At 37.7% G+C, this 23702-nt stretch overlaps 1 pseudogene; it reads left to right on the top strand.

Annotated features, from left to right (window-relative positions):
- The window catches only part of LOC127667424 (vomeronasal type-2 receptor 116-like), a 44207-nt pseudogene that overhangs the window by 6046 nt on the left and 14459 nt on the right, over nucleotides 1-23702 (top strand).

The raw sequence follows: 23702 nt of genomic DNA, 5'->3' as shown, positions 1-23702 counted from the left end.
CTTCTATACCTATAATCCTTCGGTATATAATCTTCTCATTGTGTCCTGGATTTCCTGGATGTTTTGGGTTACAAACTTTTTGTATTTTGCATTTTCTCTGATTGTTGAGTCCATGCTTTCTATGGTATCTACAGCCCCTGAGATTCTTCTTTCTCCTGTATTCTGTTGCTGATGTTTGCATCTATGACTCCTGATTTCTTTACAAGACTTTCTATCTCCAGAGTTGTCTCCCTTTGTGATTTCTTTGTTGTTTCTACTTCCATTTTTAGACTCTGGATGGTTTTGTTCAGTTCCTTCGCTTGTTTGTGTTTTCCTATAATTCTTGAGGAGTTTTTGTGATTCCTCTTTAAGGGCTTCTACCTACTGACCCATGTTTGCCTGTATTTCTTTAAGGGATTTTTGTGTTTCCTTTTTTAAGGGCTTCTTGTTGACTCATGTTCTCCTGTATTTCTTTAAGGGAATTATTTATGTCCTTCTTGAAGTCCTCTGTCAGCATCATGAGATGTGATTTTAAATCTAGATCTTGTTTTTGTGTTATGTTAGGGGTATCAAGGATTTGCTGTTGTGGGAGAACTAGGTTTGGATGGTGCCATGTTGCCTTGGTTTCTGTTGGTAATGTTCTCCTGTTTGCCTTTTGCCATCTGGTTATCTCTGGTGTTAGCTGGTCTTGCTGTCTCTGACTGTGGCTTCTCTGTCCTGCAAGCCTGTGTATCTGTACTCCTGGGATTCCCGTTCTCTCTGTGCACACTGTTATGTAGGCACTCCTGGGAGACCAGCTCTCCTGTGGTGGTGTTTGTGGATGTAGATCTGTGGTCCAGGATCATCACCATGTTCCCAGGCCTCTCCACACTCCTGCAGAGGGACCAAATACCCTGAGTGCAGTGGGCTCTTTATGATGTATCAGGAGCCGTTGTCTTCACTATAGCAGACCGAAAGTCCCTGAGTGCTTCTGGTTCTCAAATGCTCTGAGTGCAGCTGATTCTCTAGAATGTATCAGAAAATGGTGTTTTCACTATGGCAGACCTTGGAAGAGTCTGCCCCAGCAGAAATGACAGGCAGCAGCAGCGCATATTATCCTTTTATCAGATGTAGGGTTGGTAAAGATCTTTTCCCATTCTGAAGGTTGTTGCTTTGTCCTATTGACAGTGTCCTTTGCCTTACAGATAACAGGAAGGTCACGAAGAAGGAATATCAATCTGCGGATGCTTCACTTCTATTTAGAAAAGAGAACAAAATAATCACAAGAGGTAGAGGGTGGGAGGGACTTTGAAGGAAGAGAGGAGGGTGAGAAAAAAAGATGGAGCAGGATCAGGTGTGGGAGGAGACTGGGGATGTGTACAGAGGGTCAGAAAATTGAACAGAGGTCTGTAGAAATGGCAGTAGGAATTGGGGGTTTCCAACAGGAAGTCCCAGAGAGAGGAAAGCAAGAGGCTCCCAGGACCCAATGGGGATGACTTTAGCTGAAATATCTAACAAAATGGGGAGAGAGAAACTATACAGACCATATCCAGAGGTTAGGCACAGCCCCTGGTTGAGGGATGGGGTCACTCACCCTTCTTAAAATTTTAATGTGCAATTACTCCTGTCTAAAGGAAATACAGGGACAAAGAATGGTACAGAGACTGAAGGAGAGGCCATCCATAGACTGCCCCACCAGGGAATCCATCCCATGCGCAGCCACAAAACTCATTCACTATTGTTGATGCCAACAAGTACTTGCTGATGGGAGCCTGGTATGGCTATCTCCTGAGAGGCTCTGCCAGACCCTTACTGATACAGACATGAATGCTTTCAGCCAAATATCAGACTGAACACGAGGACCCCAGTGGAGGAGTTAGGGAAAGGATGAATAAGATGATGAGGGTTGCAACCCCATCGGAAGTACAACAATATCAACAAACCAGACCCCCCCCCCAGAGCTCTGAGGAATTAAACCACCAACCAAAGAATACACATGGAGGCACCATGGCTCCAGCTGTAGCAGAGGATGGCATTATCGGGCAACAATGGGAAGGGAGGAACTTGGTCCTATGAAGGTTTGATGCCCCAGTATAGGAGAATGGTAGGGCGTAGAGGCAGGAATGAGTGGGTGAGTCGGGGAGAATGGTCATAGAAGCAGGGGGAGGGAGGGTGGGATAGGGTTTTTTTTTTTTTTTAGTTTAAACTGTGAAGGGGGATAGCATATGAGATTTAAATAAATAAAATAACCAATAAAAAATTAAAAAAAAAAAACAACAAGAAGAAAGAAATACCAAAGTAGACTGGGAAAGACAAGGGTACATCAACACATCAAAATGAAATGTTTCTTTTTGAAACTTTTTTGTCTCCAAACTCAACTAAGAAATAATCCACCCACTAGAAATGCCACACCAATTATTTGTCTAATAAAAAAGATTGAGCCATGAAATGCACATGCAAACAATGTGAATACATTACTTAGCCTAAAGTCTTTCTATTTGCAATATATTTTATATACGTATATGCATACGAGTGTAACAAAAATTCATGAAAAGTAGCCTGTAAAAGTAAAAGAAAGCAAGGATTGTATTTCAGAAATTTGGGAAGAAAGTAAGGGAAGGAGAAGGCAGAAAAATATATTTACTGCATAATAATCACAAACTATAAAAGAACTATTTAAATGGAAAAAGCAATTTTCAATAAATGTAAGTTTTAAAAACACTGTACAGTCAACCATATTATCCCTCCTCACACAGCAACTAAAGCATTTCACTCAATGTATTAGCCATGGTTTTGGTTATTATATGTTATTGAATTGTATTCATACCTGTGTCCACCAAAATGATGTTATCCTAATTTGACTACATGAACATAAAACAAATTTCCAGATAGAAACTAACAGCTATCAATTCCCAAATACTTCATTAGCCATTGAGAAGAAACAAGTCAAAGAATTCATGTAATTTATCTCTATGTAGTTCATGGGCTTTGTGTACCAGTTGATAAGGTTGCTAGTATATACGAGTTTTATTTCTGACACTTGGTGTTAGATAATATGTAGAGGCTTCCTCCTTAGTGAATACTGATTCAACTTTTTAGCAGTCCTTGCATGCCTGTGTCTATTTACCTTGGGCTGGATCTTGTGAGGTTAACTCTTATACTTTGTGATATCAGCCAGTGTTGTCATTATAAAGATCTTATTTAGGCATCGCTCTGGAAATCAGTTTGGCAGTTCTTCAGAAAATTGTACATAGTACTGAGGACTATATATATATATATATATATATATATATATATATATATATATATATATATATATATATACACACACACAATGGAGTACTACTCAGCTATTAGAAACAAAGAGTTAATGAAATTCTTAGGCAAATGGATAGAACTAGAAAATATCCTCCTCTGTGAGGTAATCCAATTTCAATAGAACACACATGTTGTGCACTTGCTGATAAGTGGATATTATTCCAAAAGTTTGGAATACAACAAGATACCATTCACAGACCACATGAAGCTCAGGAAGAATGAAATCCAAAGTGTGGATACTTTGGTCCTTATTAGAAGGGGATCAAAATACTCCTAGCTCACAGTCAACTAATGGACTAGGGTCCCTAATGGAGGAAATGTAGAAAGGACGCAAGGAGCTGAAGAGGTCTGCAGCCCCATAGCAGGAACAATATGTACCAACCAGTAACCCCAGAGCTCCCACGCACTAAACTACCAACCAAACGTTACATGTGGAGGGACCCATGGCTCCAGCTACATATGTAGCAGATGATGATATTTTCAGACATCAATGAGAGGAGAGGCCATTGGCCCTGTGAAGGATTGATGCCCCAGTGTAGGAGAATGCCAGGTCAGGAAAGTGTGGGGTTGGTAAGCACGTAGAGCGGTGATGGAATAGGGTGTTTTCAGATGGGTATGAGGAAAGGTGCTAACATTAGAAATGTAAATAAACCAATCGAATTAAAAATTCCAACCTTAAAAAATAAAACGCTTTAGAAGGGCAAAACAAATTTTCAGTATATAGAAGTTTTAATAACAATGTATTGTTATCCCTATTAGCCATGCTCACACTGCATCTGCAGCAGGTCATTCAATGTCTCAGCCACGTTGTGGACTACTATATGTATTATAGAGTTCTATTAATATTTTTCAGCCAAAATGACATAATCATAGCTTGATTACATCAACAACAAAAGATTTCCAGAAAAAATTACCAGATATCAATGCCTAAAGAATTCACAAACAATTTAGAAGACATGCTTCTTTAATTTTGCCCAATGAAGTTCTATGTACCAGTTCATAAATTTACTGGTATGTATCTGTTTTTTCCTGACCTCTATGGGTTAGATAATAAATATGGCTTCATCTCCATGAATTGTGATTTGCTTTCTTTACAGAAGTTCTTGTTTATCTGTATCATTCAGATACACGTATGGATTTAGCCATTATACATTGTTTTTATTGTTAAGGAATTATTTAATATATTTACATTCCAAATTTTGACCCTATCCCAAGTTCTCCCTCCCAGAGTCTTCAAGCCACATCCCCTCCAGTTTTATTCTAGGAGCGTATTCCCCACACACCCTACCCACAACCACCACATCACCCTGGTCATCACCCTTCCTTGGGGTCAAGTCACTGAAGACCTTGGCACATCACTCCCACTGACCCCAGACAAGGCAGTACTCTGACATTTAAACACTAAGGGAGATGGACCAGTTGATGTTCTCCTTGGTTGGTGGCTTAGTCACTGGAACCTCCCAGGGATTTTTGACACTGTTGGCCTTCATATTGGGATGCAATCAATCCCCTGCAGCTACTTCAATCCTTCCCCTAACTCTTCCATAGGAGGCCCTGATCTCAGTTCATTGGTAGTCTCTAAGTATCTGCATCTGCCTCAGTCAGCTGCTGGTAGAGTCTCTCAGAGGACAGCCATGCTAGGTTTCAATCTGCAAGTACAACATAGAATCAGTAATAGTGTCAGAGTTGGATATGTGCGCATGGGTCTGATCCCAGATTCGGCTGGTTCCTGAATGGCCTTTCCTTCGGTCTTTGCTCCAGGTTTGTCCCTGCATTTCTTTAAGACAGGAACAATTCTGGCTCAATTTTTTGAATGCTGATTGGTGACCCATTTCCTCCTCTGAAGGCCCTGTATAACTACAGGAAGTGGTCTCCTCAGGTTTGATTGCCCCACTGTTGGTCCTTGTTAGCTAAGATCACCCTTATTGACACCTATGAGCCTTTCACCTCCTAGGTCTATAGGATTTTCTAGAGAAACACCTTGATCTCTGCAACCCCCAGCAACTGCACATCTCTATTCCTTCTTCTGATCCTCTGGGCTTATCTCTTGTCTCTCCCTATACCTGATCCTGCCCCATTTTCCACTCCCCCTCTCCTATTAAACAAATAAAAATAAAACCTTGGGTCTAGCACTGGGGTTATTTGAGCACTTAAGTGTTCATGCTGCTGTTGCAGAGAACCTGATGAAGAGCCTCTAGAATATACTTAAGTAAACTCAAATACATCTTAAACGATAGATCAGAGGATCATGATCCTCTGTCCATAAGACATTCCTGAAGTTATGCATGCATGAGCACACATGCACACACACATACTTACAAATAAAGTATTATTTACAATTAGCCATAGATTCTTATCATGGAACAAATAAAAATGTATGATTTATGTAGTAACCATGTGTATTCCTGGAAAATGTGACAAATAACTAATAGTTTCTGCTTAGCACATTGCTTCTTTAGAACAGATACATTGTAACTATTCACTACACATATGGTATTGGTGCACTCATGATGACAATGGAGTTGACTCTAAAATTCAACAGGTATGTTCTTATGTCACAGTCAGAATTAAAGAAAATGTGGAGAGAAAACACAGTAATATGCTCATAGTAACAAAACGTCCATTACTATATTACCTGTGTTCCTTTCTTGTATTACAGGTGCAGGAGACAACATAATGTACCAAAATTCATTGAAGAAAGTCATTACCTATACATTATTTTAGTTATTATGTTGTACAACCTTCATGGCAATCAAACTAACAGGAAAATGCAAGCACATCTACACTACAGAACAATGTATTTATTCTGCCTTAAAATTGTTTTATTGATTGAAAATAGTCCCTGCTTATGATACATTTGTTGAGTAACTCCATGAAAGAAACACAGAGACCCCCTCAGCATATGATATGTTCTTTGGAGAAATGGGAGGAATTTCTCTAATACCCTCATGTCAAAAAAATAAAAGGGAATGAGTAGTTAAGAGGGCAATGAATTATATATATATATATATATATATATTCATTGTTCCAGAATGGACTAAGATCAAATTATTAACCTGATTTCTACCTTGAAATTAAGTTATGCATCTGAAGTAATAACTTCACCTTGGTAGTAGGTTACACAAGAATGTGCCACAAATGTGACACAAAGGCTCTGCAGGGGTAAACTGGCCAAGTATTGGTATGTAGACATGCATGTATGAAAGATAGAATTGTCTCACAACCCTAAGAACCATAGGAGAGTAAAAAGTGAACTTAAGACCAATACTATTAAGTTTTGTGGAGCATGGTGCACCTTTAATTAAGTTCATCAGTTCTTGGTATGGGTCTTTAATGTGTCTTTATATTTTTCCAACAATGATTTCCTTTGATGTGATATGTGGACATTATCTTGAAGGGCTCTCGAATAAATTCTTTCTTGGTAAACATTTTAGGCCATAAACACAGAGGCAGAAAGCAACACTGGGTTGTTTCAGTCTTGGAGTAATTATTGTGATTCCTAGTGGAAATGAAAGTATGTCCTTTGATGCTGTAACCTGTTTGTCACTGAGTGAGGTGACTCATATGAATAGCCTGAAGGATAAAGTGCCATAGAACTCTCAAGGGTGAATGGAAGGATCCTTGCACATATCTCTGGCTGATTAGAGTGAAATATTCTGTCATCATGTCAACAACAACAGTGTAAACACACACACACAGGCACGCACATGCAAACACATATGATCACTGAATATATATATATATGTCACACACCATAGGTTGTACCATCCCATGACTTAGATCTTGGCAGAAACATCTCTTAATATGCTCTTCTCTTGGATTTTTGTCTTCTGGTTTTTACAGATGCGAACACCCATCTGGATCATTGCATCCCCATTTGACCTAACAGAATCAGAACATATACTGCACCATGATGGGTCTGTGGTCATTGGTGCATTTTTTCCTCTCTTAAGTGACTCTACTTCAAGTTTCACAATAGATTGGAAAACATTACCTTTGGGCACATCTAATGGTTTACGGTAAGTGATTTGTATCAACTCATTTTTAAATATTCATTTGTACTACGTTAAGTGTGAATTTGAACACTATTCCAAGAATTTCTCCTCATGAGGTTTCCTTCACATACTCCATTCCAAGATCCTCTGTTTAATTTTCTTTTCTTGGTGACTCCTTATGTCCTCTCAAGTAAGAAGAGAAATATGTCATTACAGAGTTTTGTGTTTCATATTTGGTCATTGCAGTTTGATCACTTTTCACCATGCTGTCTGTAATTCCTCAGACTGTGAGCACATATCATGCCAGTCCTGTACTACAAGGGATGTTGGCAGTAGCCTGACACAACACTTCAGAGAATCGGGGAGTTTCATTTGTGATTGTATTAGAGCAGGTAATACCTTTGAAATCTGTGACATTGTAATACCTCCTCAGGTTCTAGAGTGATCATTGTTGCTTGTGTCAGCTGACACAGATTTGAATACAGTGATGGCAGAATTAGAAATTTATCTCTCTTCACTTTTATTTTCTATCCTTAACATTTTGCAGAGTATTGAAAGCTAATATTTTTTAATTCATATGGTTTCAGATTTTTATCCATTACAACCTATTTAATTTATAAATTTACACTATGCAATACTTAATTTCATGAATTTATTCACACAGGAATATTCTGAGATTATGTCACTGAAGGCTCTTTCTTAGACAGTCTAAAATCTGCAGGAACAACAGATGTAGACAAAGTTTGCTTCAACTTCCTTGGTAATCTCAGACATAAATAGCAATGTACAATAATTTTTCAAGGAAATAAAGTATATATTGTACCATGCTGAAATTTCTATCAGGGTATATGTAAACTAAAGAACTGAAATAGAGAAACAAAGTACACACTCAACTCTGAATTCAACCTGGGGAAGGAAAACTGTGCAATGAATGTCCTGCTTCTGGTTAGTTGCTGGAAAATTCCCGAATGCCTAAGTGGATTTAGTCTAAGTAGAAACATTGCTAACACTTTGCTTGCAAATTGGTATGGTGGTAAATTGTTAGGTCAAGACAGTGTAGAAGGGAAATGATTCAGAAATAAAACATCATTAGGTGAAGAAGACATATTTTCATATTTTGAAATAAATTTTAATATTAAAGATGATCAGATTAATCCAAAAGTTTACAAATAGCTGAAATATTTCATGTGGCTCTCTAAATGCTCCAGGTATATATCTTTTTTAACTTTGCAAGAACCATGGATGCACTTGATAAATCTTTTACACTGTTGTGCAGTTGCACCACGTCAGGAACCACTTTGCACTATGCCCCATGTCTGTCCAGACAGTGTAGTGGGAGCAATCTCACTGCAAAAGCACATTTGCAGTAGAACAGCTCATCAAATACTAACAAGTGGAAAATGACTTGTCAGATGATTTAACAGGATATGAAACAAGAAAACAGCATTTAGGAAGTGATTTCTTTTTTCCTGTATGATAAATATATTTATATATTAAAGTATACATATTTTAAATATATTTATATTCGCCTTATTTAATGTAATTTAAAAATATCTAGTTTTCTACAAGAAAGGGTATCTGAATATAAAGTATTCATATAAAGTAAATATAGAGTAAGATCTATTAAATTTCATTCATGCTTCTGATTAAATCTTTTATATTAGAATGATGCGGAGCACAGTCATTTTGAAAAAGGATCTTTCTGACATTCTTCCTTTTCCGTTTCTATGTGCACAAGTACAAGTGTCAGGATCACAATGAACACAATGATCATGTGCTTTAGAGTGGCTAGAATTATGAACCTTAACACTGGAGTTTCAATTTACGTGTGTGTAATTGAACTCATTTTCTGATTTTTTATTATTAATCCATTTTGCAATAGTTTAGTGGAAGGTATTTTTTTAATCAAAAAAATTTGGACTCATAAACAGCAGGCAAGCATGAAAACCCCAAGCTGAAGTGTTTCCCAGTAAAATGAAGTCTGCATGTTTGATCCATTTTACATACTGGTGTTTATAAAACTATAACTTTTTTCAGCAAAAATATTGCTAGTGATGCCTTCAGTTACAAGGATATTTGGTGGATATCAAACCACCCAGAACATCCTAATCATTAAACCGTAGTATTTTTGGTGTAAGGTGATTTAAATTAACAAAATAACATGACAATAGTACTGTGGAAGTGAAAGTACATGGTAATAAACAAAAGAACAAGTTCTTTTTTTTGTTTGTTTGTTTTTTTTTGTTTTTTTTGGAGACAGGGCTTCTCTGTATAGCCCTGGCTGTCCTGAAACTCACTCAGTAGACCAGGCTGGCGTCGAACTCAGAAATCTGCCTGCGTCTGCCTCCCAGAGTGCTGGGATTACATGTGTGTGCAACCACAGCCTGGCAAAGAACAAGTTCTTTATACACACATGACACTAATATTTGTTACATTGTGAATATTCTTGCATTGTCCCTTAAGGCCTATTTCTTACTCACTGTCTCAAAATCTGTACCTCAGAGCTAATCCACTTGTCAGTGAGAACATGCCATGTTCATCTTCCTGGGTCTGAGTAAGCTTGCTCTGGAGAAGTTTTTCTAGTTCCAAATTCCATGATGCCCTATTAAAGAGTTGTGTACTATGGCAGTATGTAAACTTAACACATTTTTGTCTATTCTTTGGCTGAGGGATATCTAGATTGCTTCTGGTTTCTGGCTGTTATGCAGTAAGTTGCAAAGATCATGGTTGAGCAAATGTCCTTGTGGTATAATGTAGAATATTTTGATGTAAGCTCAGCAGGGCTATGGCTGGCTATTGAGTTGTTGATGAACAAGGTCTCTGTAAAAGTTTTTCATGAATGGAGGAGCAAGCACATCCTTTCCTTGAGGTCCTCACCAGCGTCAACTGTCTCTTTTGTTTCTGATCTTAGCCAAGCAGACATATGTAAGATGAAATCACAGAATCATTTTGATTTACCTTTTTCTGATGAATTTTGAACATTTATTTCCTTAATATCTCTTAACATCAATGGACTCAATTCCCCAATAAAAAGACATAGACTAACAGACTGGTTAAGGAAACAGGACCCTACATTTTGCTTCATACAGGAAACACACCTAAATGACAAAGACCAAAACTACCTTAGAGTAAAAGGCTGGAAGACAATTTTACAAGCCAATGGTCTCGGGGAAACGAGCCGGAGTAGCCATTCTAATATCAGATAAAATTGACTTTCAAGCTAAAGTCATCAAAAGAGACAAAGAAGGACACTTCTTGCTGGTCAAAGGAAAAATCCACCAAGAAGAACTTCCAGTTCTGAACATCTATGCGCCAAATGTCTTCTGTTTTCTTATACAAATACATTATTTATCATTTTTGTTTATATTTAAAATGAGAATTCCCTTCCCAGTTACACTTCCACAAAGCCCCCCATCACATTGCGCCTCACCCCCATACTCCTTACCTCTATGAGGGTGCTCCTCCACCCACTAACCCCCTCCTGCCTCACCAGTCTACCATCCCTTTACACAGAGAATCATGCCTCCTTCCCCTCCCTTGATGTCAGAGATGGTCATCCTCTTCTCCATATGTATCTGGAATCATGTGTTGTTTCATGTACAATCTTTGGTTGCTTGTTTAGTCCCTGGGAGGCCTGGATGGTCCAGTTACTTTATGTTGCTCTTCATATGGGGTTGCAATCCCCTTCGGCTCCTACAGTTCTTCCCCTTCTCTTCTATTGGGGTCCCCGTGTTCAGTCCAGTTGCTGCCTGTTAGTTTCTCCATTAGTATTGATCAGTTGCTGGCATAACCTCTCAGAGAACAGTCATACCAGGCTCCTTCCAGCAAGCCCTTGACATCAACAATATTGTGGGGGTTTGGTTCTACAGGTAGGATGAATTCCTCGTTGGGGTGGCCTCTAGATGGCTTTTCCTTCAGTCTCTCTTCCATTTTTGTCTCTCTCTTTCCTTTGGACAGGAATATTTGTGGGTTTAAAGTTTTGAATTACATGGGTGGCATCATGATTCAACTTGGGGTCATGACGATCTACTGGAGGTTGTCTGTACAGGTTTTGTATCTCTTTCTTGGATATTACTACTAAAGCCATCCCCATTGCATCCTGGGAGCTTCTCACTTTTCTGGAGTCTGGGACTGTCTTTTGGCTACCCCCATTTTCCCATCTCCACTGCTACTTGTTTCTGTTTTATTTTCTGTCTTCTCCCCTGTCTCTTCCATTACCTGTTCATGCTCCTCCTTTTTGCCCTCCTACTCCTCTATCCCTCTCCGGTTGCTCCTGTTCTCTAACTCTGTTGGTGTGCTTTATAGTTCTTTAATTATGTTTAGGTATGGAATTGAATTCCGGATCTCTCCTATACTTTTAGCATGAGGGGGTGTTTTATTTGGTCAAAATTTTTTCAGGATCCAATGAGAAGATCATGTGGGTTTTTGTTTGTTTGACATTGTTTATATAATGGATTAAGTTGATGGATTTCCATGTATTTAACCATCTCTGCAACCCTGAGATGAAGCACAATTGATCATGGTGAATAATCATTTTGATGTGGTCTTGGATTCATTTTGCTAGAATTCTATTGAATATTTTTACAGCAATATTCATAAGGGAAATTGTTAACAGTTCTGAAGTTCTCTTTCTTTGTTGGGTCTTTGTGTGGTTTAGTATAAATGAGGCTTTACAAAGCATAAATGAGGCTTTGTAAAATGTATTCGGTAGTGTTCCTTCTGTTTTTATTTTGTGAAAGAGTTTGAGATTATTGATATTAGGACGTCTTTAATTCTGATAGAAATCTACCCTCAAATCTTATGGCCCTGTGCATTTTTTTTTTTATTTTTTTATTTTTTTGGTTGGCAAAGTTTTAATGACTGCATCTCTTTCTCTTTTTTTTTTTATTTCGTATCTTCTTCATTTACATTGCCAATGGTAAAACCTTTCCCAATTTACCCCCTCCCAAAAGCCCCACTCCCCAAAGATTCCCTACCCCTCCTCCCACCCCCTGCCTCCATGTATATACCCCTCTACCTGACACAGTCCTACCTTCCCCCCCCCCACATTCCCCCTGTTCGTTTCCCTTTGTTGAGGCCTTTATTGAGCCTTTACATGACCAAAGACCACTCCTGTCACTGATGCCTAACAAGGCCTTCCTCTGACACATTTTTGGCTAGAACCATGTGTACCCCTTTCTTGATAGTTCAGTCCCTGGGAGTCTTGGGGTGTCTGGGTATCCGAAGTCATTGTTCTTTCCATGGGGCTATATACTCCTTCAGTCCTCTGGACCTCCCTCCATATCCTCCGTTGGGGACGCCAAGCCCAGTCCAATAGTTGGTTGCTAGTTTCTGCCTCTGTATTTGTAAGGCTCTAGCAGGGCACCTCTGGAGAGATAGCCATGGCATGCTCCTTTTGGTACACGCTTCTTGTCATAGTATCAGGGTTTAGTGACAGTTTATAGGATGAATCTCCATGTAGGGCAGTCACTGGGTGGCCTTTTCTTCAGACTCTGCTCTACACATTGCCACCCTTATTGCTCCTGTGAGTATTATGAATACAGAAACTGTGGTATATATACACAATGGAACACTATTCAGCTATTAAAAACAATGAATTCATGAAATTCTTAGGCAAATGGATGGAACTGGAAAGTGTAATGCTGAGTGAGGTAACCTAGTCACAAATGAATGCACATGGTATGCACTCACTAATAAGCGGATGCTAGTCCAAAAGCTCAAAATAAACAATTTCCAATTCACCCAGAACAGGAAGCTCAAGAAGAAGGAGGACTTAAGTGAGGGTGCTATGGTTCCTCTGAGAAAGGGACTTCCAGTTTTGTTGCGTATAAGCTATGGTATTAGGACCTGATAATTTCTTTAAATTTCCTCCATCTCTGTTGCTATGTCTCCCTTTTCATTTATGACATTGTTAATTTGGATACTGTCTCTGTGTTGTCTAGTTAGTTTGGCTAAGGATTTCGACTATCTTGTTGATAAAGACACAGCAACTGCTTTTGCTGATTCTTTATATAGTTCTTTTTATTTTTACTTGGTTGATTTCATCCTCGAGTTTGATTATATCCAGCTGTCTACTCCTCTTTGGTGTATTTGCTTATTTCTATAAGAGAGCTTGCAGGTGTGCTGTTAAACTGCTACTGTATGGTCCCTTCAGTTACTTTTTGGAGGCACTCAGAGCTATGAGCTTTCCTCTTAGCACTGCTTTCACTCTGCCCCATAAGTTTGCGTATGTTGTGTCTTTCATTTTCATTGAGTTCTAAAAGTCTTTCATTTCCTTCTTTATTTCTTCCCTGTCCAAGTTACCATTGAGGAGATAAATGTTCAACTTCCATGTGTACATGGTCTTCCTGTTTTTGTAGTTATCGAAAATCAGCCTCATTCTGTGGTGGTCTGGTAGAATACATGGGATTAACTCAAAATTCTTGGATCTGTTGATGTTTATTTTGTGTCCAAATTATATGGTAGATTTTTGAGAAGGTACCATGGTGAGAAGAAGGTTTATTATTTTGCTTTAGAGTTAAACCATCTGTAGTTATCAGTTAAATCCATTTGTTTCATAACTTCTGTTAGTTTCACTGTGTCTCTCTCTTTCGTTTCTGTATCCATGATCTGACCATTGGTTAGATTTAAGTATTAAAGTGTCCCACTGTTATTGTGAGGTTCACTGTGTGCTTTGAGCTTTAATAAAATTTCTATTATGAATGTGGGTGCCCTTGCATTTGTAGCACAGATGTTCAGAATTGAGAGCTTTCCTTGGCAGATTTTTCATCTGATAAGTATGAAGTGTTCTTCCTTATCTTTTTTGAAAACTTTTGGATGTAAGTAGATTTTATTCAATATTGGAATCGCTACCCAGCTTCTTTCCTGAGACCATTTGCTTTGAAAATTGTTTTTTAGCCCTTTATCCTGAGGTAGTTTCTGTTTTTGTCTGTGAGGTACGCTTCCTGTATGCAGCAAAATGCTGTATCCTGTTCACATATCCAGTCTGTTAATCTATATCTTTTTATTGGGGAATTGAGACTATTGATATTAAGATATGTTAGGAAATAGTGATTGTTGTTTCCTGTTATTTTTGTTGTTAGAGATGAAATTATGTTCTTTTCTTTTGGGTATCTTCTTTGGGGTTCCTTGAAAGAAACTTACTTTCTTCTGCTTCTAGGGTGTAGTTTCCTTCCTCCTGTCGGAATTTTCCATCTGTTACACTTTTTAGGGCTGAATTTGTAGAAAGATAGTAGCCTGGGCTGGCATTTGTCTTCTCTTAGGGTTTGTATGATATCTACTGAGGATCTTCTAGCTCTCATAGTTTCTGTTGAGAAATCTGGTGTAATCCTGATAGGTCTGCCTTTATATGTTACCTGAACTTTTAAACTTACTGCTTTTAATATTCTTTATTTGTTTTGTGCATTTTGTGTTTTGTCTATTATGTAATGGGAGAAATTTCTGTTCTGGTTCAGTCTGTTTGGAGTTCTGTAGGCTTCTTATATATTCATGGGCATCTCTTTCTTTAGGTTATGGAAGTTTTTTTCTATAATTTTATTGAAGATATTTACTCTCCCTCTCTCTCAGGGATCTTTGTTCTATTCTATGCCTATTATCCTTATGTTTAGTGTTCTTATTGTGTCTTGGATTCCCAGGATGTTTTGAGTTAGGAACTTTTTTCATTTTGTGGTTTCTTTGATTGTTGTGTCAATATTTTCTATGGTATCTTCTGCCCCTTAGATTCTCTCTTCTATCTTTTGTATTCTGTTGGTGGTGCTTGCATCTATGAATCCTGATCTCTTTCCTAGTTTTTCTATCTTCTGTGTTGTCTCCATTTGTTTCCTTTGTTGTTTCTATTTCTATTTTTAATCATGGATGGTTTTGTTCAGTTCCTTAACCTATTTGGTTTTGTTTTCCTGTAATTCTTTAAGGTATTTTTGTGTTTCCTCTTTAACACTTTCTACCTGTTTTCCTGTATTATCCTGTATTTCTTTAAGGGAGTTATTTATGTCCTTACAGTCCTCTATCATTATCATGAGATTTGATTTTAAATGAGAGCCTTGATTTTCTGGTTTGTTGGCATATCTAGGGATAGCTGTGGTGGGAGATCTGGGTTCTGCTGATGACAAGCAGCCTTGGTTTCTGTTGTTTATGTTCTTGCTCTTGGCTCTTGCCATCTAGTTATCTCTGGTGTTAGTTGGTATTCCTGTCCCTGATTGTGGCTTGTCCCTTCTGCAAGTCTGCATGTCAGCACTCCTTCGATATCAGTTCTCTCTGGGAGGAATTCTCTCTGTGGCCCAGGGTCAACTCTGGGCACAGACAGAAACCCAAAGGATCCTATCTCAGACTTCTCCTTGGTTCCTGTGATCAGAGGGCTCTGCTCCGGTCCCTCAGAACAGATTGGTAATCTTATCTGTGCTCATAGGTTTGTCATCAGTACTTGGAGACTAACTCTCTATTGGCAGTATTTTGGTATAGAGAGCTGGTACACAGGTTCAGCTCTGGGATAGAAACCAGAAGTGAAACTAGATGTTGTTTTTGGGCAGTGAAAATATCCTGTCCATGTTGCAGCTTCAGAGCTTACTTGGGCTTCCATGAGTGCTCATCAGTGAGGAAAAGCAGAAATCACCGAATCACTTGAGCCTTGGCATTCATATGTTATTCTGACCTTCAGACCTGACTGTCCTCTTTAGCAGTGAAGTCCTACTATGTTGACTCCTTTCTTTCTCCTGTATTTTAGAATTATTTAGTGGAGAGCATCTAACTTAGCCAAATGGTCAAGAAGCGATAACTTAGGTACTTTTCACAATATTTGTGAATCCACAGTGGAATTTTTCACTTTTTCATTTTCTTTGAGATAGGATTAATGTATATCCAGGGTTGTCTGGGAGCAAGATATAGGCAGACTCATTTGGAATTTACAGATAGGCCTGCTTCTGCATGTTTAATAAGGTTGTATGCAGTAGACTCATGCACCCACCAGTGGTATAGATAATGACAGATGCTTTTCAATATTTTAAGGCATAGGAGTTTTAGGTGGGCAGATTGCCAGAAAACTTTGAATCTCTCCAAAGTAATACCTGCCACTATGTCCTGGATGTGGTCAACTCTACTTCTCTGCTCATCTTCAGGTCCATCCAGAAACCACAGTGTCCTGCTAGCAAGACTCCCACCTTTGATTTATGCTTTGAATTATCCCTATATCTCCTGGAAGATTTGCTATTCACTTTCTTCAAAGCTATTGGTAGTCAGATATATCTTACATCCAAAAGGCAAGTGAGGAAGGATGTATGTTCACAAAATATCAGGCCAGTGATGGTCTGTAGAAATATCAAAACCTAGAACTGACAACTAAGCTAGTGTTTTACACCCTGAAAGATTAGAATTCAGGAATCCAATAATAGTGACAAAACATCACACAATGTGCCCCAACATAGAAACTTGCCACCAATCTTGATCCTCTTCCTAGTTTTCTTTCTTTCTTTCTTTCTTTCTTTCTTTCTTTCTTTCTTTCTTTCTTTCTTTCTTTCTTTCTTTCTTTCTTTCTTTCATTCTTTCTTTCTTTCTTTCTTTCTTTCTTTCTTTTTTTTGGTTTTTTTTTTTTTGAGACAGGGTTTCTCTGTTTTGTGAGTGAGAGTTCCCTGGCTGTCCTGGAATTCACCCTGTAGACCAGGCTGGCCTCAAAATCAGAAATCCGCCTGCCTCTGCCTCCCAGAGTGCTGGGATTACAGTCGTGTGCCACCACCACCCAGCTCCTAGTTTTCTTAAGGAGATGAGTCTGTGATAGTAGACAAAGCCAGAAACCTAGTAAGCTTGAGTATGTCTGAGACCCCGGCACCCTGGTACCCAGGCACCCACCAGAGATTGTAGGCATCTCCTAACTCCCTACTACATTCCTGAATTGGATATTTGCCATATTTTCCAAATAAGGATATAAGACATGTGATCACATACCACAAAACATAGTTTCCTTGCAAATGAGGTACCTAGTGGCTCTGAGGGTTTACACAATATGATTCCCTTTCTAGCCATTCCATCTTGTCAAAGGTATTTAATCTCTGGCCCACACAGAGAAGGTTGCATCCATCTATTTTCCAGGGTAAACCAAAAATGAACAGTTTGTTCAAAAGCCAAATCTTGCCACAGATAGACTGAAATCAGAAAGTGAGCTCTTTCATAATAGTATATCACATGAATCTGGTGGCTTCATGGAAAATAAACTATTTTACATAGTTTGGCATACTGGAAGATAAGAAGAGTGGATAATTTGTGAAGAAATATATTTCATTCTACGATGGAATTATGTTATATTTCCACATCTGGAAGTCAGAGAAAGCAAACTCTTGGATATATAATTAACAAGTTTTGCTTTTCAGTATATCATTTGAAATGAAGAATTTGTTGAAGGACTGTGTGTTCTAAGCAAACACAAGCTTTCAGAATATAAAAGCCATTGCTCTAAAGTTATAGGTATAATATTTATGAGTTCCCAATATGAATGCTGTGATACTTCTATGCAGGATTGATATAGGAAACTACCAACTTGTTTTGGCAATGTTATTTGCCATCAATGAAATCAACTTGAACCCTCATGTTTTACCAAACACGTCTCTGGGACTTGAGATATATAATCTCCCAGATGCTGAAAGGAACAAGCTGAAGAGTGTATTCCATTGGCTCACAGGTTTGAGCATATTTATCCCTAATTACAATTGTAGAAAAAAGTGGAAATCGGTTGCTACACTTACTGGAATATCATGGAAATCATCTGAAATCATTGGGACATTGTTGGGTCTTTACAAATTTCCTCAGGTAAGTGCACATGATGTGAGTGGTGGGAAGCCAGATTTCTTTTCTCCGAATTAGCTGTTTGCAAAATGAAAAGGAGAGATTTTGATTAATTGACATTAAAGAGCAAATACAAAGACAATTACGGACACAGTCTGTTATTTTTTACTTTGATGTAGAGTAAGGAGGGTGAACAGTACACACGGAAATTTAAAACTTTAATACTTTTCAATAATTTTTATGGAAACACTCAGGAGATGAGATGTGACATTAAGAACTATTGAGCAGAGTATCAACTTTATAACTTAAATCGGGTTTTTAAGACTAAGACTATTTAAATGGCATTTATTGTTCTACTTTATAAATACTGTATTCCTTTCAGGTTACTGTTGGGCCTTTTGATCTCGCAAAGATTGACACAAATCAGTTTACATCTCTGTACCAGGTAGCCCCCAAAGACACAGCTCTGTTCTGTGGTATTGCCTCTTTGATGTTTCATTTCAGCTGGACCTGGGTGGGACTGCTCATCACAGATGACCACAAAGGTTCTCAGTTTGCATCAGATTTAGAATGGAGATGGAAAAGAACAAAACCTGCATAGCTTTTGTGGATACAGTATCGTTTGTGGGACAATCAACATTTTATTCACTAACCTATTATCAGATGAATAATCTAGGGTCATCAGCATATGTGATTGTATTTTATGGACCCATTAATTTCCTATTAACTGTAATAGTAAATATCTATAGAAAGTACACAATGAATAAAATCTGGGTTATGAATAAAAAATGGATTAGCCCAAGTATTCATCCATATACAGTGTTACATTTATCCCATGGGGCTCTTACTTTTTCACCCCATCATGGGGAGATTGTTGGTTTCACAAAATTTATGCAGGAAGCCAATCCTGTTAAGTATCCAGAAGATACATTTCTTCATATCTTGTGGATGAATTTTTTCAGTTGCTCAAGATTGCATTCTGCACGTAAAAGCATCGAATACTGTCTGCCCAATGCCTCTTTGGGATTTTTGCCAAGGAATCTTTTTGAAATGGTCATGACTGAAGAGAGTTACAATCTGTACAATGCAGTGTATGCAGTGGCCCACAGTCTCCATGAGAAGAATCTCAATCAAATACAAGTTCAACCACAGGAAAATATTGATAGGACTCTGTTATCACCCTGGCAGGTAATGTGCCTTTCTTTGTATTTTAAATTCACCAACATGACACAGATGCTTTAAAAGCTCTCAAACTAGTAATGCTATATTATTTTTCCATTCAATAACATATAAGACATAGTGCATATTTCAGTGCTTAGATATCAACATAGTTCAATGTCTATGTATATGATGAGTGGCCTGTAGAAGATTCTGTTCAACAGACTAATTCTTCTTTTTGTAGAAATAGCAGAGATAGCTGGGCATGGTGGCACATGCCTGTAATCCCAGCACTTGGGAGGAAGAAGTAGGCAGATTTCTGAGTTTGAGGCCAGCCTGGTCTACAGAGTGAGTTCCAGGACAGCTAGGACTACACAGAGAAGCCCTGTCTTGAAAAAGAACCAAAAACACCCAAGCAAACAAAAAAAGAAATAGCAGAGATATTTGTCTTGCTAATTTCTCAGTAGAAAAACCAAGATTTTCATTAAGGTGACGATCCAGGAAGAATCTTCATGTCTTAGAGTTGGGAATACCCAGGGGATGCCCAACCATCTCAGAGAAGTTGATGGGGGTTGGGTGGTGAGATGGATTAGTCTAAAAAGAGGAACTGCAATCAGGATGGAACTGAATAATTACATTGAAAAGCATACAAAAACTATCAAAAAGGAAATGTAGATCCAAATTCTAGAGTAGATTTAGAAAGTAGAATGGGAATTGCCAAGAAAAGGTGATTAGAGGGTAAAGGCAATGAAAATGTTGTTTAGAGGATACCCCACTTTAGATAAATAAGAATAATTTGTTGTTTCACAGAATGACATACAGTTAATTGTGATGGGTAGTCATAGTTGTCAATGTGGCTGCATCTGCAATCCAAATCCAAGTGCCAAGCTGCTGTGTCTCCTGGAGTTACCCTGCCTGGTTAAGCTGTCTTGAGAGGCACGTGTCAGGTGACTTTGAGCCATTAGGTCATTGGATATAGGGAAATTTTGTGTGACTTTTTATTCATAGGAACAATAAGCACTCTTTAAGTCAGTGAAGCATACAGGACAACTGTGTACCTCTGGGTTTCATAGAAGTCAACATACATGTAAATCATGGCTACCAATTCATGTTAGGCTATGCTTTCTAGTTTGAAATCTGCCATTGTATTCTATGTTGGTAAGTTTATAAAATATTTGATTGTTTGAAATGCATGTTCTCATTCTTGCAAGTAAACCAGAACAAAAAGAAAAAAGAAAAAAGAAAAAAATCCAGGTTTTCAAGTTCATTTTACACAAAATATATACAAAATTCCTGTATGCCATTAAAATAAGTATGTACTCTAAATCAGCCCACTCCTGATTATCCACCAAACTCAAATAACCTCATCTTAAACATTGAGGCTGTGAAAATGTCAGGAAATATAAGGATATACCTAGTTTTTCAAAGATGTTGAGATCCGTTCACTCCATAGTCCTTGAACATTTGGTAGTACTTGGAATAGTAATAAGATAGTTTCTTTAAACCATAGCAAAGTAATAGGCTCTTTTGTAGCATTTTATAGATTCTTGGAATTATATTTTATTCTATTAGATAATAGTGATAGAAATGAAGTAGTTTCAATTTTTTGAAAAGGGATAAAAAGTTGTGACTTGTTTGCTATATTATCTTTGATCATTTGGCTCTTCTTGGCCTGGCATATTCTATGCAAACTGACATTTAAGAAAAAATTATATTTATTTTCTCCTAAGCTTTCTTTTGTTGTGTTCAATCCCATAGATAATTAATTAAAACAGTGATAACATCATACATTATTGTCAGGAAATAACTCCTTATTCATAATTAAATTATAAATCCATAACTTCATCATAAGATTTCTCGTATCTTTTAGCTTCACCCTTTTCTGAAGAATATTCAAGTCAAAAACTCTGTTGGTGACCCTGTGGTTCTGGACTGGAAAAGGAAGGCTGATCCAGAGTATGATATTAACAATGTTTGAAACTTTCCATCAGGTCTTTCATTATTGGTGAAAGTGGGTACATTTGTTCCTAGTTCTTCCAAGGGGGAACAGCTGATGATGTCTGAATAAATGATTAACTGGCCCATAGGATTTACAGAGGTGTGTTTCTAAGTAAATCTTATATGCTTCTTGATGTAGTAAATCTTGGTTGCTAATAATTATCCCATCAATACACTCATAACTATTATTATTAAGAGTTTTACTGATCGCTCATTCTTGTGGAAGTGTTTTAAATATTTTTAAATTATCTAATCATTTTGACCTTTAAAGAAAGGTTATCAATTACTACTTTCTGGCATCATTGTAACAAAAGAGATATCAGGCTGTTTACATTAACTTCTAGAGTCCAAGGTAAATTTTGTTCAAAATAACATAAATTGAACTTCCCTAAGAAGAGGAATCTTAGTATAGATAGTATTTCTGAACTTCTTCCATCAAGGAAAACCTGTCGAGTATTATCATAAAACATGGTAGTATGGGGGACCATTAATATGGGAGATATTTCCCTAATTTATTAAAAAATGGGATTAGAAAGATATTAGTGAAAAAACACCCTTACCAATAATAACCACAAATAATGTAAACTATTTTGGTGTAACTCTAATCAAGGAAATCAAAGACGTGTATGAAAACAAATTCAAGTCCTTGAAGAACTAAATTGAAGAAGATGTGAGAAGATGGAAACCTCTTTTATCCTCATGGATGAATTTGATTAACCTAGTGAAAATTGGAAATTTAGAGTGTTACCTAAATTTTACAAATTTAATAAAGGAATCTACAGATACAGTGTAATTCCTATGAAAATTCTCACACAATTATTTACAGACCTTCAAAGAGCAATTCTCAACTTCATATGGAAAAACAAAAACCAAGGACAGCTCAATGAACCTGACCAATAAAAGAACTTCTGGAGAAATCACCACCCTTGCCCTCAAAATGTAATACTGAGCAATGGTATAAAACCTTTATGGTTTCCTATAAAATGAAAGTTGTTGATCGGTGGAATGAAATCAGTTCCCTGTAGTACATTTACGGACACTTGATTTTTGACAGAAGCCGAACCTTACAATGGAAAAAAAAGAAAGCATCTTCAACAAATGATGTCTTTCCTACTGAATATATGCTTGTAGAAGAAGGCAAATAGACCAATATTTATCACTCTGAAGACACCCAAGACCAAGTGCATCAAAAACCTTAACATAACACCAAGATACACAGAGTCTAATAGAAGAGAAAGTGGGAAATAGCTTTGAACCCATTGGCAGAGAAGACAATTTCCTGGACGGATCATGAAACCATTGATAACTGAACCTGAAACGCTTCCATAAGGCAAAGGACATTATCAATAGGACAAAAGTGGCAGCTGATAGACTGAAAAGATCTTCATTAACATTAAATTCAGTAGAAGTCTAATATTCTAAATAATAAGTAATTCAAGAAATTAGATTCCTTAATTTGAAAAGCTAATAACAATTTTTTTTTTTTAAAAATGTGGTAAAGAACTAAATAGAGAATTCTCAAAAGAGGAGCCTTGAATGTCTTAGAAGCAGTTAAAGAAATGTTCAACAACCATAGTCATCAGGGAAATGCAAGTGAAAATGACCCTGAGAAATCATCTTACACCAATCAAAATGGCTAAGATAAAAAGAAATGCTCAAGAGATAGCATATGGTAGTAAGGATAAAGAGAAAGGGCAGCACTCTGCCATTGCTGGTGGGATGGCAAACTTGTATAATCACACAGGAAAACAATCTGTCATTTTCTCAGAAAACTGGAAATAGTATTACGGGAAGACTTGTATATATACTGCTTCTGGGCATATAACCAAAACTGCTCTACCATATCAGAAAGACACTTGCTCTACTATCTTTATAGCATCCTTATCCATAATAGCCAGAAAGTGGAAACAACCCAGATAGGCCTCAATGGAACAATAGATTCAGAAAATGTGGTTCATTCACATAGTGGTCTCCTATTCAGCTATTAAAACACTTGGCCATTATAAATTTTCAAGGAAAATGGATGGAATTAGAAAATATCCTCCTCAATGAGGTAACCCAGACCCAAAAGGCATGCACTGTATTTGCTCACTCTTGAGAGGACATAGTCATAAAGTACATGATAGCCCTGATTCAATCCACAGACCCAACGAAGCTAAACAAAGCAAGATACTGAAGCGAGCATACTTGAATCTCACTTAGAAGTAGTTTTTAAATAGTCATAATTGGTAGATGGATGAAGGTCCTGGGTGTGTGAGGGAAGGTGGTAGGGAATGGTGGTCTTAGTATCAGGTGTTGGGAGAGTTAGAAGAATGAAAGGCAATCTGTAGCTGCCAGCAGTGGAGGGTTTGGGGGAATGACAAGAAATGTCTGAGACATGGCTTTAGGAATGGTACCAGAAGAAAATTCAGGTGACCATAGCTGAGAAAAATAGCAGTGGAGATGTGTAACATTAAGAGGACAAACAACTCCTATCGCCATGCTGGTCCTGCCTTGGGGGGATAAGGA

The sequence above is a fragment of the Apodemus sylvaticus genome, chromosome 17 (genome assembly GCF_947179515.1).
Source record: "Apodemus sylvaticus chromosome 17, mApoSyl1.1, whole genome shotgun sequence".
NCBI classification, from domain to species: Eukaryota; Metazoa; Chordata; class Mammalia; order Rodentia; family Muridae; genus Apodemus; species Apodemus sylvaticus.
This window is presented reverse-complemented; position numbering and strand designations above follow the sequence as displayed.